Source organism: Sciurus vulgaris (assembly GCF_902686455.1).
Source record: "Sciurus vulgaris genome assembly, chromosome: 4".
Taxonomy (NCBI): Eukaryota; Metazoa; Chordata; class Mammalia; order Rodentia; family Sciuridae; genus Sciurus; species Sciurus vulgaris.
In genome coordinates this window covers 76,187,556-76,201,181 of record NC_136464.1, presented here as the reverse complement: position 1 = coordinate 76,201,181, position 13,626 = coordinate 76,187,556, and positions in this window count along the sequence as shown.

The window sequence follows — 13,626 nt, the reverse complement described above, 5'->3', positions numbered from 1 at the left end:
TTCCCTGAGTAACAAGGGAATGCTGTGCATTCGCATGTGATGTTTGAGGATCAAACCAAAGGATTTCTAGCCAAGAGGGATAAGATGATTATTATTCCCTATTCCTGCAATATTCCATCACATCCATAATGCATCACTCTGGAAGCTTGGTATCCATGTCATTCTGGCTTTTTTTTTTTTTTTTTTAAACTAAAATGTAAAAGGACTTTAAGGATACACAGTGGGCCTAAAGAGCCATCTGTGGTATGGAACTCACTTATTTAATAAACTATCTGCAAAAAGTGAGAGCACTATTAGAAATATATTGTGTTAATCAGAGATTTTTACACAGCTTATCTTTAATCTTTCTCAGCAATCCTCACTTTGTGCACATTTACTATTTTTGCTCCTAGTCCACACATGCTTTTTCTCCAACTGTAACAAATTATTTAACCCACACTTTGCCTCTCCTAAGGCATGTACCATTGAAAATGCCATTGCTCTTGAAAAGAATGGAGTGTAGGAGAACCTTGGAGAACTTGTGGAGAGGGTAAGTCCTTTTGAACTGGGCTGAGCACTCATTCCCTGTGCTTCTTTCTTATTCAGTTTTGTTTTTTAAACTTAAGATGCCTTTGCTGGCAAACGACTCTGGTTCATCCCTCCATGTGGCCTCTGTGTGGACAGCTCTTTTGACATGCTATGGTACGGGGTCATCTGATTGCCCATGGCCAGAGCAACCAGGCGTTCTCTCCACAACCCCACCTTTCTTCTTTGTAAAAATAAGAAAGGCTTCAAGTAGCTCTGTATAGTAATTACGACCTGACTGAATTTGAAAGGAATATCTGAAGAAAACAGAAGCACAATCTGGTACTTTTACTAAATTTAATGAAATTTAATAATTCACCTTAAAACAGTATTTTTTTAGGAGTTGGAAAAACTCAAAATTGAGATCTTCGGAACTGATGGACTTCAAAACACAGGCTGGCAGGTTCTAGCTACAATGTTTAACCCTTTGCAAGTGAAGCTGTTTTCTCCCTGCTCCAAGCTCTGAGTAGACAGTCTCTCCTCCTGCATGAGGGATAAGAAAGAGCAAAAATAACTTTTTCTTTGAAGCTGAGTCAACATAAAAAGCTGTGAAGAAACTTTCCCCCAAATGTTCCTGGTGTTTACTTCCTGGAGGCTCCAATCTTCCTGCCCAATGAACTAACAGGATATTTGGATTTGAGTCAGAGATCTGGTCTTTGCCACAAATAGCTCCCGCCTGGCAGATGTGCCTTCTCTACAAGAATTCATATAAAGTATGTTGGAACAGAAAGCAACAGTTGTATTTGGTCAAAACAAGTTTCTACACAGATCCTAATGCAAATATACAGCTGTGGTAGGATTTCTTTGTGGTGGCTGATTTGGTCATTTCCTTGGTGTCCTTTGATTCCTTCTTTGTAAATTCCAAACAGCATGGCACTTTTTTCATAGGTTGTATCAGTCAATTCTCCCGAAAAGGAGGACATATACCAGAAGATACACATATGCACATGTATGTGCATGCGCACGCGCACACACACACACACACACACACAGGTATGAAGAGATTTATTATGAGGAATTGGCTATGTGATCATGGAAGCGAAGAAGTTCCACATCTGTAATTCACCAGCTATAGACCCAGGAATTCCATGATGCGATTCCAGTCTGAGTCAAAAGGCTCAAAAACTAGGGAGCTGGTCTCAGTCTGAGAGCAGGTGAAGACAGATGTCCAAGCTTAGCAGGTGGACAGGAAGCAAACAGGAAAAATTCTTCCTTCTTTCATCCTTTGCTCTCTTTAAGCCCTCAACAGATTGGATCAGGCCTACTTATGTTGGGGAGGCCCATTTGCTTTACTGAGTCCCCTGATTCAAATACTGATCTCATCTTGACACATCCTCATGGAGACACCCAGAAACAACATTTGATCTGGGTGCGCTTGAGGTCCAGTCGAGTTGACACATAGAACTAACCATCACATAGTTTTTGTAGGTTCATCTTAAAGCAGTGATCGGGGTAAACAGGAAAAATTTCATAACTTAACCTCAGTTACTTTAAATGCTAACTCGATCTGATGGAGATTTTTTGCTTTTTTGTTTTTATTTATTGTGATGCTAGGTCTCACTCAGCAAGGCATCTGATAGAGTTTTTAAGTTTCCAGGGGAATTAGAATCCAAATGTGCAATTCCTTCTGTGTTAAGCCTGCTAGACAGATTTTCCTGTGATGATTTCTCCTTTTACTCCCAAGGACCTTCATAGCTTCATACCCAGACTACACTGGAGGCCTTTTTTGATTTTCTGGTACATATCTGGCAATTGAGTTTGGCAAAAATGAAACCTCAATGAGTAAGATATGTTCCCTGGATTGCAGATAAATAATGAACACATTAGGTATAACAGAGAAGGTAACTACCAAGTACAAGGGTAAAGAACGAGTCAGCCCTTTTTAGGGTTTCCACTTGAGCAACTTGGTACATGGCTATGTTATTGTTCAAGAGAGGAACTTAGGAGTATTTGGGATGGAAGATGAGTTTGGTTTTGGAAGTTGAATGTGATTTGTCTTTGAGACATGCAGGTAATGTAGACCATTTGAAAAAGTTTCTAAAAAATGACATTCCACATGTCAACCCACATGGCATCCTGGAAAACAACATGCTTTTTTTTTTTTTTGAGATGAGATCTTGTTTTGATGCCCAGGCTGGTCTCAGACTACTGGACACCAGTCTCCCAAGCAGCTGGATTTATAGGCATGTACCACTATATCCAGCTGTGTGTATTTTGGAAGGGAAAATGTATACAACATTCTGTTGGATACTTTGGGTCTCTCAAGGTCAAGTGATCTTTATGTTTATGCAGTTGACATATTTATATACCCTGGACCTTTGGATAGATAACTTTATGTTTCTGAGTCCTCTGTTATTTTATATTACAACATGAGGACTTCTTGTAGGAAGTTAGAGCTTCACATTGCCAAGATAAATTAACCACAGATATTATGAGCTCTCTTTTGAGTTAGTCTTCCAATTCATACCTGTCATTTATTTCCAAGTTTTACTTAAGGCTGGTTCCTTCTAGGAAGTGTCCCCAACTGACATACCCCATGACTGCATGTGCTTGAGAGTTGTTTTTGTTTATTTTGTGTTTTGAGATGAACTGCTTTATGTTTCCCAGGCTGGGCTTGAACTCCTGGGCTCAAGTGATCCCCTACCTCAGCTTCCTGAGTAGCTAAGAAAAAAGGTATGTGCTAACACCCTGGGAGAGGTGTCACCCTATTGGTGATCACTTCACCCAAAGGATTGTCTGAGGATAAAATGGTTGCAGGTCTATAAGCACAGTACCTGTGGATCTGCAATCAACCTCAGACCAAGGGAGTGTTATGGTCTAATGTATCTGAATTTCAGCAAAACACCAGAATGAATCCTTTATGATTTTTAATAGACTAAGTAGAGGACTATACCTGGATGAAAGTTGAAAAGATGCAGATGAAGCAGCATATCAACTTTAAAGGAGATCTCTGATGCCCAATCCTGATTTTGCACCTGGTTTCCATTTCCTACACATTTCTTCTAATTCAGTTTGAGTCATGATTTAGATGAAGATGTGGCTGACATACTTACCAATTCCACCTTGCCATCATCATACCTCTAATTTCTAGTTCAAAGATACATATTCCAGAAGGTTTCTGCCTTTCCTCTCTACCCCTTCACCTCTGCCCTTCTCTAATTCAAGTCCTTATCTCTCCATGTCTAATAGGGAACATCATGTCATCGTTTAATTCACTTCTGTTCATGGGCACTAATGCCTTAAGCAGGAAGTTGGTACACTGTAGAAGGACAGGTGACCGGGGTGGGTCATGTGGCAGTCAGTACTCCAGGGTCCTGTCTGGGTGTACACTTAGAAGCCTGAAAAAGCATGGGAATTTTGTATTTTATTGATTCAATCACAGTAGACCATACTCATCTAGAAATTTGTCCATTTCTTCTAGATTTTCCAATTCATTGGCATATAATTTTTCAAAGTATTCCCTAATGAGCCTATGGATTTTGGTGATATCTGTTATAATATACCCTTTTTTATCTCTAATTTTATTTATTTGGGATTCTCTCTCTGTCTCTCTCTCTCTCTCTCTCTCTCTCTCTCTCTCTCTCTCTCTCTCTCTCTCTCGGTTAGTTTGGCTAAGGGGCTAAAGGTTTGTCAATTTTGTTTGTCTTTTCAAAGAGTGAACTTGTGTGTCTTTGATGATTTGCTTTGTTTTTCTAGTTTCTATTCCATTACTTCTGCTCTGATCTTTATTATTTCTTTCCTTCTACTGATCTGGGGATTGGTTTATCTAACACCTTGAGACACATCATTGTTTTATTTATTTGGGATCTTCTCTCTCTTAAGGCACCCCTAGCTTTAAGCTTCCCTCTTAGTACTGCTATTGCTGTGTCCCACTGATTGTGGTATATTATGTTTCCCTTTTCATTTGATTCTAAGAATTGTTTAGTACCCCCTCCCCCAATCTTTTCAGTGATCTAGAGTTCATTCAAAAGTATATTGTTCAGGCCCGGAGTTGTGGCTCAGTGGTAGAGCACTTGCTTGGTCATGGGTTTGATCCTCAGTGCCGCAATAAATAAATAAATAAAATGAAAGATCCATTGACAACTAAAAAAAATAAAATAAAATAAAAACAACAAAAAATACCAAAAGTATATTGTTCAATCTACATGTGTTTGTATCAATTTGCATGTGTTTCTATAATTCCTTAGTTTCTCTTGCTGTTGATGTCTAGTGTCATTCTGTCATGATTCAATAAGCTACAAGAAACTGCTCTGATTTTTTATTTGTTAAGATTTGCTTTATGGACTAAAATATGATCTATTTTTGGAAAAGTTTCATGTGCTGATGAAAAGAATCTGTGTTCCACCAGCTGTTGGATGGAATACTTTGTAGATGTCTTTCAGTGACTTTTAAAGCTTAGGTGCTTCCTGTGCCTTCTTATTACCTGACAAGGTCACTTCACATTACTGTCTTTTCTTCTCCAAACTTCTTTCATTTTCCCTTGGTGCTTAATGGTAATAACCAGTTGTATTCTGGAATAACCACAATTTTTGTTTCTTTGTGGGTAAGTCTGTTGCTTTTAGCTGAATGCTTTCAGCAGTTATTCCCTAGTCTTCTGAAAAATGTCAGTAGAGACTCCGAAAAGGGAGTGGGTCCTGTACTCAGATACATTGGGGAAATATTGGCTCATGCATGCAATGCTGAATATGTTCAGCAGTCTTAAGTGTGCCAATATGTGCAGTGAGCTTTCAAGGCTTTGGTGCATTTCACAAATGTATTTAACAACAGGAGCCTTCTGGGTTTATGGAACACTAAGTAACAGTTCTTGAGAAGTATTCAGCAAAGCCCAATTTGGGATATGTGGGTTTATAATTTTATTTACGTTTTACCTTTCGAAAAAAGTAAACTGTGTTGACTCTTTTTACTTTTTTGGCCTGAAATTCAGAATTTACCTTTGAAAAATATTGTGCATTAAACTCATCAAAGTTATCATTTTGTGCCCATTAAAAGTACATAGTTCAGTTGCATTAAGGGTATTTACAGTGTTGTGTAACCATCAAGGATTCCCCTTTTAAATTCTGCACTCATTTTGTTCTTTCCTGCTCAAATATTTTCTTAAAATTCATTGCATAGCATTTATTCATGGGATCACCTACAAACTGCTAGTGCTGGTTTGGGAACACAGGAGTACATGAGAATTTATTTCTGGGATTCCTGTGGTACTGACTTTCCCAGCTTCACTCTCAGTAGTTCTGTAATTCAGAAGATGTGCCTTTCCAACTTGCATCATCACCACCTGCTGTCATCACATCCCTTTAACCTGCATTCTCAGTGTGTTTCTCAGGCTCATCTTGACAATTTTGCTCAGAGTGCTTCCCAATCACATTCTAAATCATTGTGTTGTGGCTTTTGTTTCTCTGCATTTTTTTCTTATTCGACTCATCTCCCTTTTCAGCTTATCTTATTGTCTTTCCCTTATCTTCTTTCCTATGACTTTCAGATTCATAAACAGCGTGTTTTCTCTAATCTCAAGAATACCAGAAAGGTTTTCTACAGTGTTCTTTAGTTCCTTTTAAAAATAATTTTCAAAATTACAACTTCACACCTCCCAGGTGACTAAAGAAAGTTTCCCAAAGGTTCCACATAGATTTCCTTTTGTTTCCATTTAACTGAAAAAAAAAATAGATTTATAAAGATGCAGTAGGTTATCTGTCAGGACACCTGGAGCTGGTTAGAGCACCTTTTCAGATTTATCTGTAACTGAGTGGCAGGTGAAGTTCTCTAAGTTCATTTCCCAGAACTGAACTGGCATCTGCTAGTGCAATTCCACAAGGATAAGATCTTTCCCTCCCTAGCTCAATACTGAGAATAAGTAGGGTGGGACACAGGAACAGCTTGATGCTTCCCAGAGCACTGGCACTGGGGCACTTCCTGTTGCCAACACCACCCCAACCCCTTTCCCAACTTTGCTTTGGGCGCTGAGCAGATGTGATGGCCAGGCCTCCCTTGCTCTCTGCTTGTAGGTTTCCTGTCAGTTGCAGTTTCCAAGTGTTCCTACTTAGAGAAACTCAGGGGGAGGAGCAGGAAGAGGGATAACCTACAGCACTGTGGCTGCCACAGAGCCATGTCCTGGTGATAGGCAAGTTGCTCTACTTTTTGATTGGTGTAAATTTGAAATTGCACATTTGAATAGGAGGTGAGAAAGGAGGAAGGGTCAGGGCCTCTGGCATCCAGGGGAACTGGGTATGGGTGGCTCTCTGATGACATCTCTTCATCTGGTCTTATCTGTTTATGAGCTTGTAGATATTCCTTCACAGTCTGTGAATAGGTTGAATGTGTGTCCTGCTTTGGGAGATTTTGAATCTTTCTGCTTAATCATTGATCATTTAGTGAGAAGCAGGAAGAGGCTTTTGGCAGATAGTATTTTAAACTGAAAAGGTATAATTAACTTCTTGACTTTAATGGTGGGAAAAACACATTAAATGGTTTCTTTCCTGATATTAACAAGTATGCAATAACACAGTATGCAACAGAGGAAAGCAGCTGGGTTCTGGATAAAGACAGACATGGTTTAAATCCTGGCTTCCTTAGGTACCCGTTGCTTGGCCTTGGCATGCACATTAATGGTATTTTCAAAATCAAGCCAGAAAAGCACCAGTTCAATACCTCCTAGTTCTGAGTTCATCTGTGTAGTCCCTAACCACTCAGAAAAGTCAATGCAAGTAATTACAAGTACTTTAATATAATGGTCTTAAGAAATGGTAATTATTCTCTAAAAACTATGTGTGATCCGTTGGAAGACTGCTTGAACCTATGTCCTAAACCAAACTAATTTTGCTCTTAACTAAGTCTGTAATATAACCAATTAAAGAACAACAACTAAATCGAAGCAGAGACTCGATTCATTTAACAACTCCATGTAGAAGTGTAGTCTTTACTAGTTTGCTGAATAGATTACCATATGTTCCAAAATTTGCAAGAACGGGTGAAAAGCCAATATAATTCAAACAAGTTATTTATTTAAAGTTCCATAAGTTTAAGGTTTGTTATTATAGTTTAAGGAGTTATTACATAAGTGAATACTGAAATCAGAAATGAGTTCTCACAGCAATAGCATTTGTAAGACAGTTATTACTCACATGACTTTGAAAAGATCCAAGGCATTTCCATTATTCAGAATTCATGAGGAAAGTTTCAAAGTCCAGATCCAAATTTCTGATCCAGATCTAAGTCAGAAACAAGGGCGTCCACAAAGTCATCAATAGAAGGACACTTCTGAAGCTTACCTACAACCAGAGGAGAGATGAGCATCACATTATTGGCAGACACCAGGAGGGACAAGGACACACATTTAAATCAAATGCTCTGACTTTTCATGATAAGAGTTTGGCTTTGTAACATGACTGTAAGGACATTTCATAAAGCACTGTGTACTATCTGTGCCATGAAGCTATTTTTGATTTTAAAGCATTTTTATTCTTTAACCAATACTTAGCTTAGAGATTTAGGCCCAAGTATATTTCCCAAGAATTTTTGTTCCTGAGGTGTTATTATCTACTTGGAATGATGTTAGAAGACTGAATTTTCTAGTTTTCTTTTACTGGGATGTTTCAGAATTTAGTAAGTTTAATTACTTACTGAGTTTTAATACTGAGTTCTGTACACTTCAAAACCAATCAAGTGTAAATTTTACATCACAATCAAGTTATTGGCTTTCTTCCAGGTCCCTGTCTTAGACAATGCACACTTTTGGAAATTATAAATTGTGTGATATAAGTCACTGAAAAGCTCTCATACTCAGATTTACTCATCTGATATACAAAGTTGCTATAAAGATAAACTAAGAAGGAACCATAAGCAATGAGGCATTGCAGTCAGAGGCAGAACCATGAAACCTGGGATGTGGTGAGAATCTTTCCCCAGAATCACAGAGTTAGAAATCTATTGGCTATCAAAAAAATAATAATAAAGTAAACTACTTGGGAATCAATCTAACAAAAGAGGTGAAAGAAATCTATGATGAAAATTACAGAACACAAAAGAAATTAAAGAAAATCTTAGAAGATGGAAAGATCTCTCAGGTTCTTGGACAGGCAGAATTAATATTGTCAAAATGGCCATACTACCAAAAGCACTATACAGATTCAATGCAATTTCAATTAAAATCCCAATGATGTAGCATATAGAAAATGAGAAAGCATTCATATAAAATTCATTTGGAAAAATAAGAGACCCAGAATAGCAAAAGCAATCCTGAGCAGGAAGAGTGAAGCAGGAGGAATTATAATACCAGAGCTTAAATTTTACTACAGAGCAATTGTAACCAAAACAGTATGGTATGGGCACCAAAACAGACACGTAGACCAATGGTACGGAATAGAAGACACAAAGACAAACTCATATAAATAGTTACCTCATACTAGACAAAGGTTCCAGAAGCATAAAATGGAGAAAAGACAGCCTCTTGAACAAATGGTGCTGGGAAAACTGGAAATCCATATGCAGCAAAATGAAATTAAATTCCTATTTCTCACCCTGCACAAAACTCAATTCAAAGGACCTAGGAATTAGACCAGAGGTGCTGCACCAAATAGGATAAAAAGTAGGCCCAAATCTTCATCATGTTGGCTTAGAACCAGACAACCTTAACAAGATCCCCAGAGCATAAGAAATAAAAGCAAGAATCAATCAATGGGATGGATTCAAACTAAAAAGCTTCTCAGCAAAGAAAACAATCAACAATATGAAGAGAGAGCCTACAGAGTGGGAGAAAATCTTTACCACATGCACTTCAGATAAAGTTCTAATCTCCAGAATTTATAAAGAATTTAAAAAACTTTACACCAAAAATACAAATAACCCAATCAATAAATAGGCTAAGGAACTGAGCAAACACTTCACAGATCTACAGATGATCAACAGATATATGAAAAAATGTTCAACATCTCTAGTAATTAGAGAAATGCAAATCAATACTACACTGATTTCATCTCACCCCAGTTAGAATCACAATTATCAAGAATACAAGCAACGATAGGTGTTGGAGAGGATTCATTGCTGGTGGGGTTGCAAATTGGTGCAACCATGCTGGAAAGCAGTATGGAGATTCCTCAGAAAACTTGGAATGGAACCACCATTTGACCCAGCTATTCCACTACTTGACCTATACCCAAAGTAATTAGAATCAGCATACTACAGTGATGCAGCCACAGCAATATTCATAGCAGCTCAATTCACAATAGCTAGATTGTGGAACCAACCTAGATGCCCTTCAATAGATGAATGGAAAGAAACTGATATATATACACAGTGGAATATTATTCAGCCATGAAGATGAATAAAATTATGGCATTTGCAAGTAAGTAGATGGACTTGGAGAATATCATGCTAAGTGAAATAAGCCAATCCCCAAAATAATGAAAGGCCAAATGTTTTCTTTGATAAGTGGATGCCACATAGCGGGGGAGAGGATAAGGGAAGAATGGAGGAATGTTGGATTATGTAGGAAATGAGGGATGGGGAGGAGATGGGGGGAAGAAAGATAATGGAATGAGACAAACATCATTACCCTATGTACATGTATGATTACACAAATGTTGGGACTCTACATTGTGTACAACTAGAGAAATGAAAAGTTGTACCCCATTTGTTTTTGGTAAATCAAAAAATGAAATTAAATTAAAGAAATCCATTGACTAGCTTTGCCATAAAATTCTAAAGGAGCACATAGGAAACTGAGATTTTATTCTTGATCTGCGATCATGCAGGTCTTTCTCCTGGTGATGAGAACAGTTAGGTTGCAAAATTTCAACAATAACACAAAAGACTTGAGGATCGTTAGGGAACTATGAGGCCTCAAGGCTCAAGTCCCTTGGGTCTCCCATTTGCTCCACATTAGGTCAATTTCAAGTCAGAATTCCCATGGGCAAGGCACCAGTGGGAGGAGTATGAACCCTGACAAAATTTCTTCATTTACAAAAATGGGGACCAATGTCACAGGGAATTTAATTAGGTATCAGCAGAGAGAACCTGCTTCATGACAAGTTTTTAATATGTATTTTTTTCTTTTTCTGGTTATTGAAAGATAAATCTAAACCTTAAAATCTCAGCAAGGGCCACACACAAGAATTTTCAATATTGTAAAACACAAAAAGATAAAATAATTTACAGAGAAAAGCATATATAGTTTCTAGCCTGAATAGTCATATAATTCCACTCTTCTATTTGTAATAAGAAAACAACTCTGCTTCCTAGTAATGCCAAAATATGACTTTCTTTCTACTCAACAAATCTTAAGGCATGTTTATCTTTCTAAAAACTATATATTTTCTAAGATGATTGTAGTGGAAACTGAACTTCACATCAAGCTCATCACAGCACAACTTAAAAAAAAATCCAGTATATATTTTATAAAATGGCAAAATGAATGGAAATGTCATATCATCATGGTTTTAAGCAAAAAAAAAATATTCAGTTCTTTTATTACTAAGAAATGTGATTCATAACACAAGCTGAGAAACACTGTGAGGTATGGAGGAACAGCAGAAACCTTCATGTTGACAAATGAACAGAGTGCCAAGCCTCACCCAGAATGCTCAGCAACAAGAAGGTTGCTTTCAATTGGGCATTGCCACATTGGTTCAGGGGGAGAATAACCAAATATCATCCTTATGATACACATCTTTATATAAGCTATGAATGTGTTTAAAACTTGATAAAGTCCTACTATCTGTAATTTGTGCACATGCGTACACACACACACACACCCTTTCAGACATGGGCTGATAAAGAAGCAGATCAGCAAGTGTTTTGGAGTCAAATCACATGATACCTTCTACAGATCCTCCTAGAGTGGCAGAACTATTAACTGCAAATCCAGTTCTATTCCACTATGCTTTTATTCTCCGAGAAGGAAATACTGTTTTAACCACTATCCTGTTCTCTTCAAGTGGTATTTAGGGTGTTGAAAAGAAAAAAAAAAAAAAATGCATACTCTTTAAGAAAGGGCCTTGCTACTTCCTATGCAGATCCCTCTGTATGGAGTTAGGCAAAGGGAACTGCTAAATAAAATCCTTGTGTCCTGGAGTTAGAGAGTAGAGACAGGGGGTTGCCTAACAGTGGCCTTTAACTGATGAATGTGGAGCAAACGAGGAGAAAAGAAAGGAAGGAATCCTCTTTTCTCTGAGACTCCCCTTAGATGGGGTTCTGATCACCGAGGTTGTCAGTAGGGACTGAAACTGCAGAGGAATTCAGTGAATGATCATCCCAAGGCAAAGTTAAGTAGTCTAAATGAGTACCTATGTAGTATTAATTATTCAAAGATAAAAGCTGCCACTATTTCATTTCTCAGATAGATATCATTCAAAGACTGCAAGCACAATGGTAGACCCTGGGACACTAAGAAATGACTTGGAGTTTATTTGAAACCAAAGTCTTGATGGGGAAGGTAAACACAGCTGTGATTTGGTCAGGAGGTACATAATTTGAAGATAGGTATTCTCTTTGCCTTTTGCTACTTAATGCAATTTTTTAATATTTATCTAATAAGTAGTTAAAATACATAAAACACTTATGAAAAGTTACATTTTCATAAAAGAGTGATGCCAACTACATTGAATGTGCTTTTATATTACAAATCTCAGTAACTTTACCAATCATCCTAGGAAGACCCCAAAGTTGAGGCTATGAACCATCAACTAAGTTATTCCATTTTGGGGTATAAACTGGTGGCATAAAAGAAAATGAGATGCTACTGCAGGCCTTGTCTTATAAATCCAACCCTAGAGAGTGATAGTAAGCATAACCTCTTTCCAGGTACCCCCATTCATCTTTGGCATGCAACAATCATGTAGATTAATGAGATCTGACAGAACAACATGAGGAAAAATATTAAAGTATGAAAGAAGAATTATCCTATTTTGGTGTTAATTAGAATCTGAATACTTCAGCACCTCTAGTCTGAACTGACTTATTTTTCTTGAGTGTGAATTTTAGTGCAAAATATATTAAATTTCTTAACACAAAAGTGTTCTGGATAAAGAACAGAATTTTTAGCAAAGTAGCTGCACCATTGTCAGGAGCAGAGCAGAAAAATTCACTAGTCAAAAGATAAAATGTGGAAAGAAATTAATTTTTCTTTTGATGGAACCACATGGACATTAATATTTATATGTGGACAGCATTTAGAGTTTGGTCTCAAAAAGGACAAGTTAAGCAGGGCTTCCAGAGGTTGCACTAACAGGAACTATCTATCTCCAAGAGGAAGGAATTCAGGTGCACCTCTTCCATTCTCAGTTCATGGAGGGCCATCTACACAGTACTGCAAACCATCAGTTAAAAACACACAATTTTAAAAAATAGTTGCTTACTATTATTAGCCAATTATTTTCACTTTTTCCTGAGTCCATAGCATAGTCCTTTGACTAGGTGTCCTTTTCCTAGGCTACATACAAGCTTGGTCTCTGCTGCCAGAAGTACCAGGTTTGAATTCTGGTTCTTCTATTTGCTGCCTTCTGCACAGGTGGGGGACCTGACCCCCTCAATTATCTGTAAATGGGAATAATGATAATTTCTACCTTAAAGAGTTACTGAGATTAAATTAGCCAATACATAAAAATCATCAAAATCAATTCTAGCTGGGTACGGTGACATGCACATGTCATCCCAGCTACTCAGGAGGGTGAGGCAGGATTGTTTCAGCCCAGGAGATGGAGGCCAGTCCATGCAACATAGCAAGACCAATCAAACCAGTTCTGACTGTAGTAAAGTTCAAGAAAGGCCCATAAGCATCAATGTGCACTATTATCAAAAGATGATAATTCCGAGGCATAGTCCACTAATGGCTACTTGGAACTGTGGGATCACTGGGTGGACGGATTTGTTCCATAAACCTGCTATGGTGTTGAACCCATGGAACCTGGAGGAATACCTGTCGCACTTGAAAAAGCTGACTGAATAAATGCAAGCTCCACAAAAGCAAGATATTCTATGTACGTGTCTCTTGGTATTTCACCTCTTGTACTTATAATTTTACCTGGCATGTTATCAGTTCTCAATAAATATTTGATGTATAAGTGAACAGTT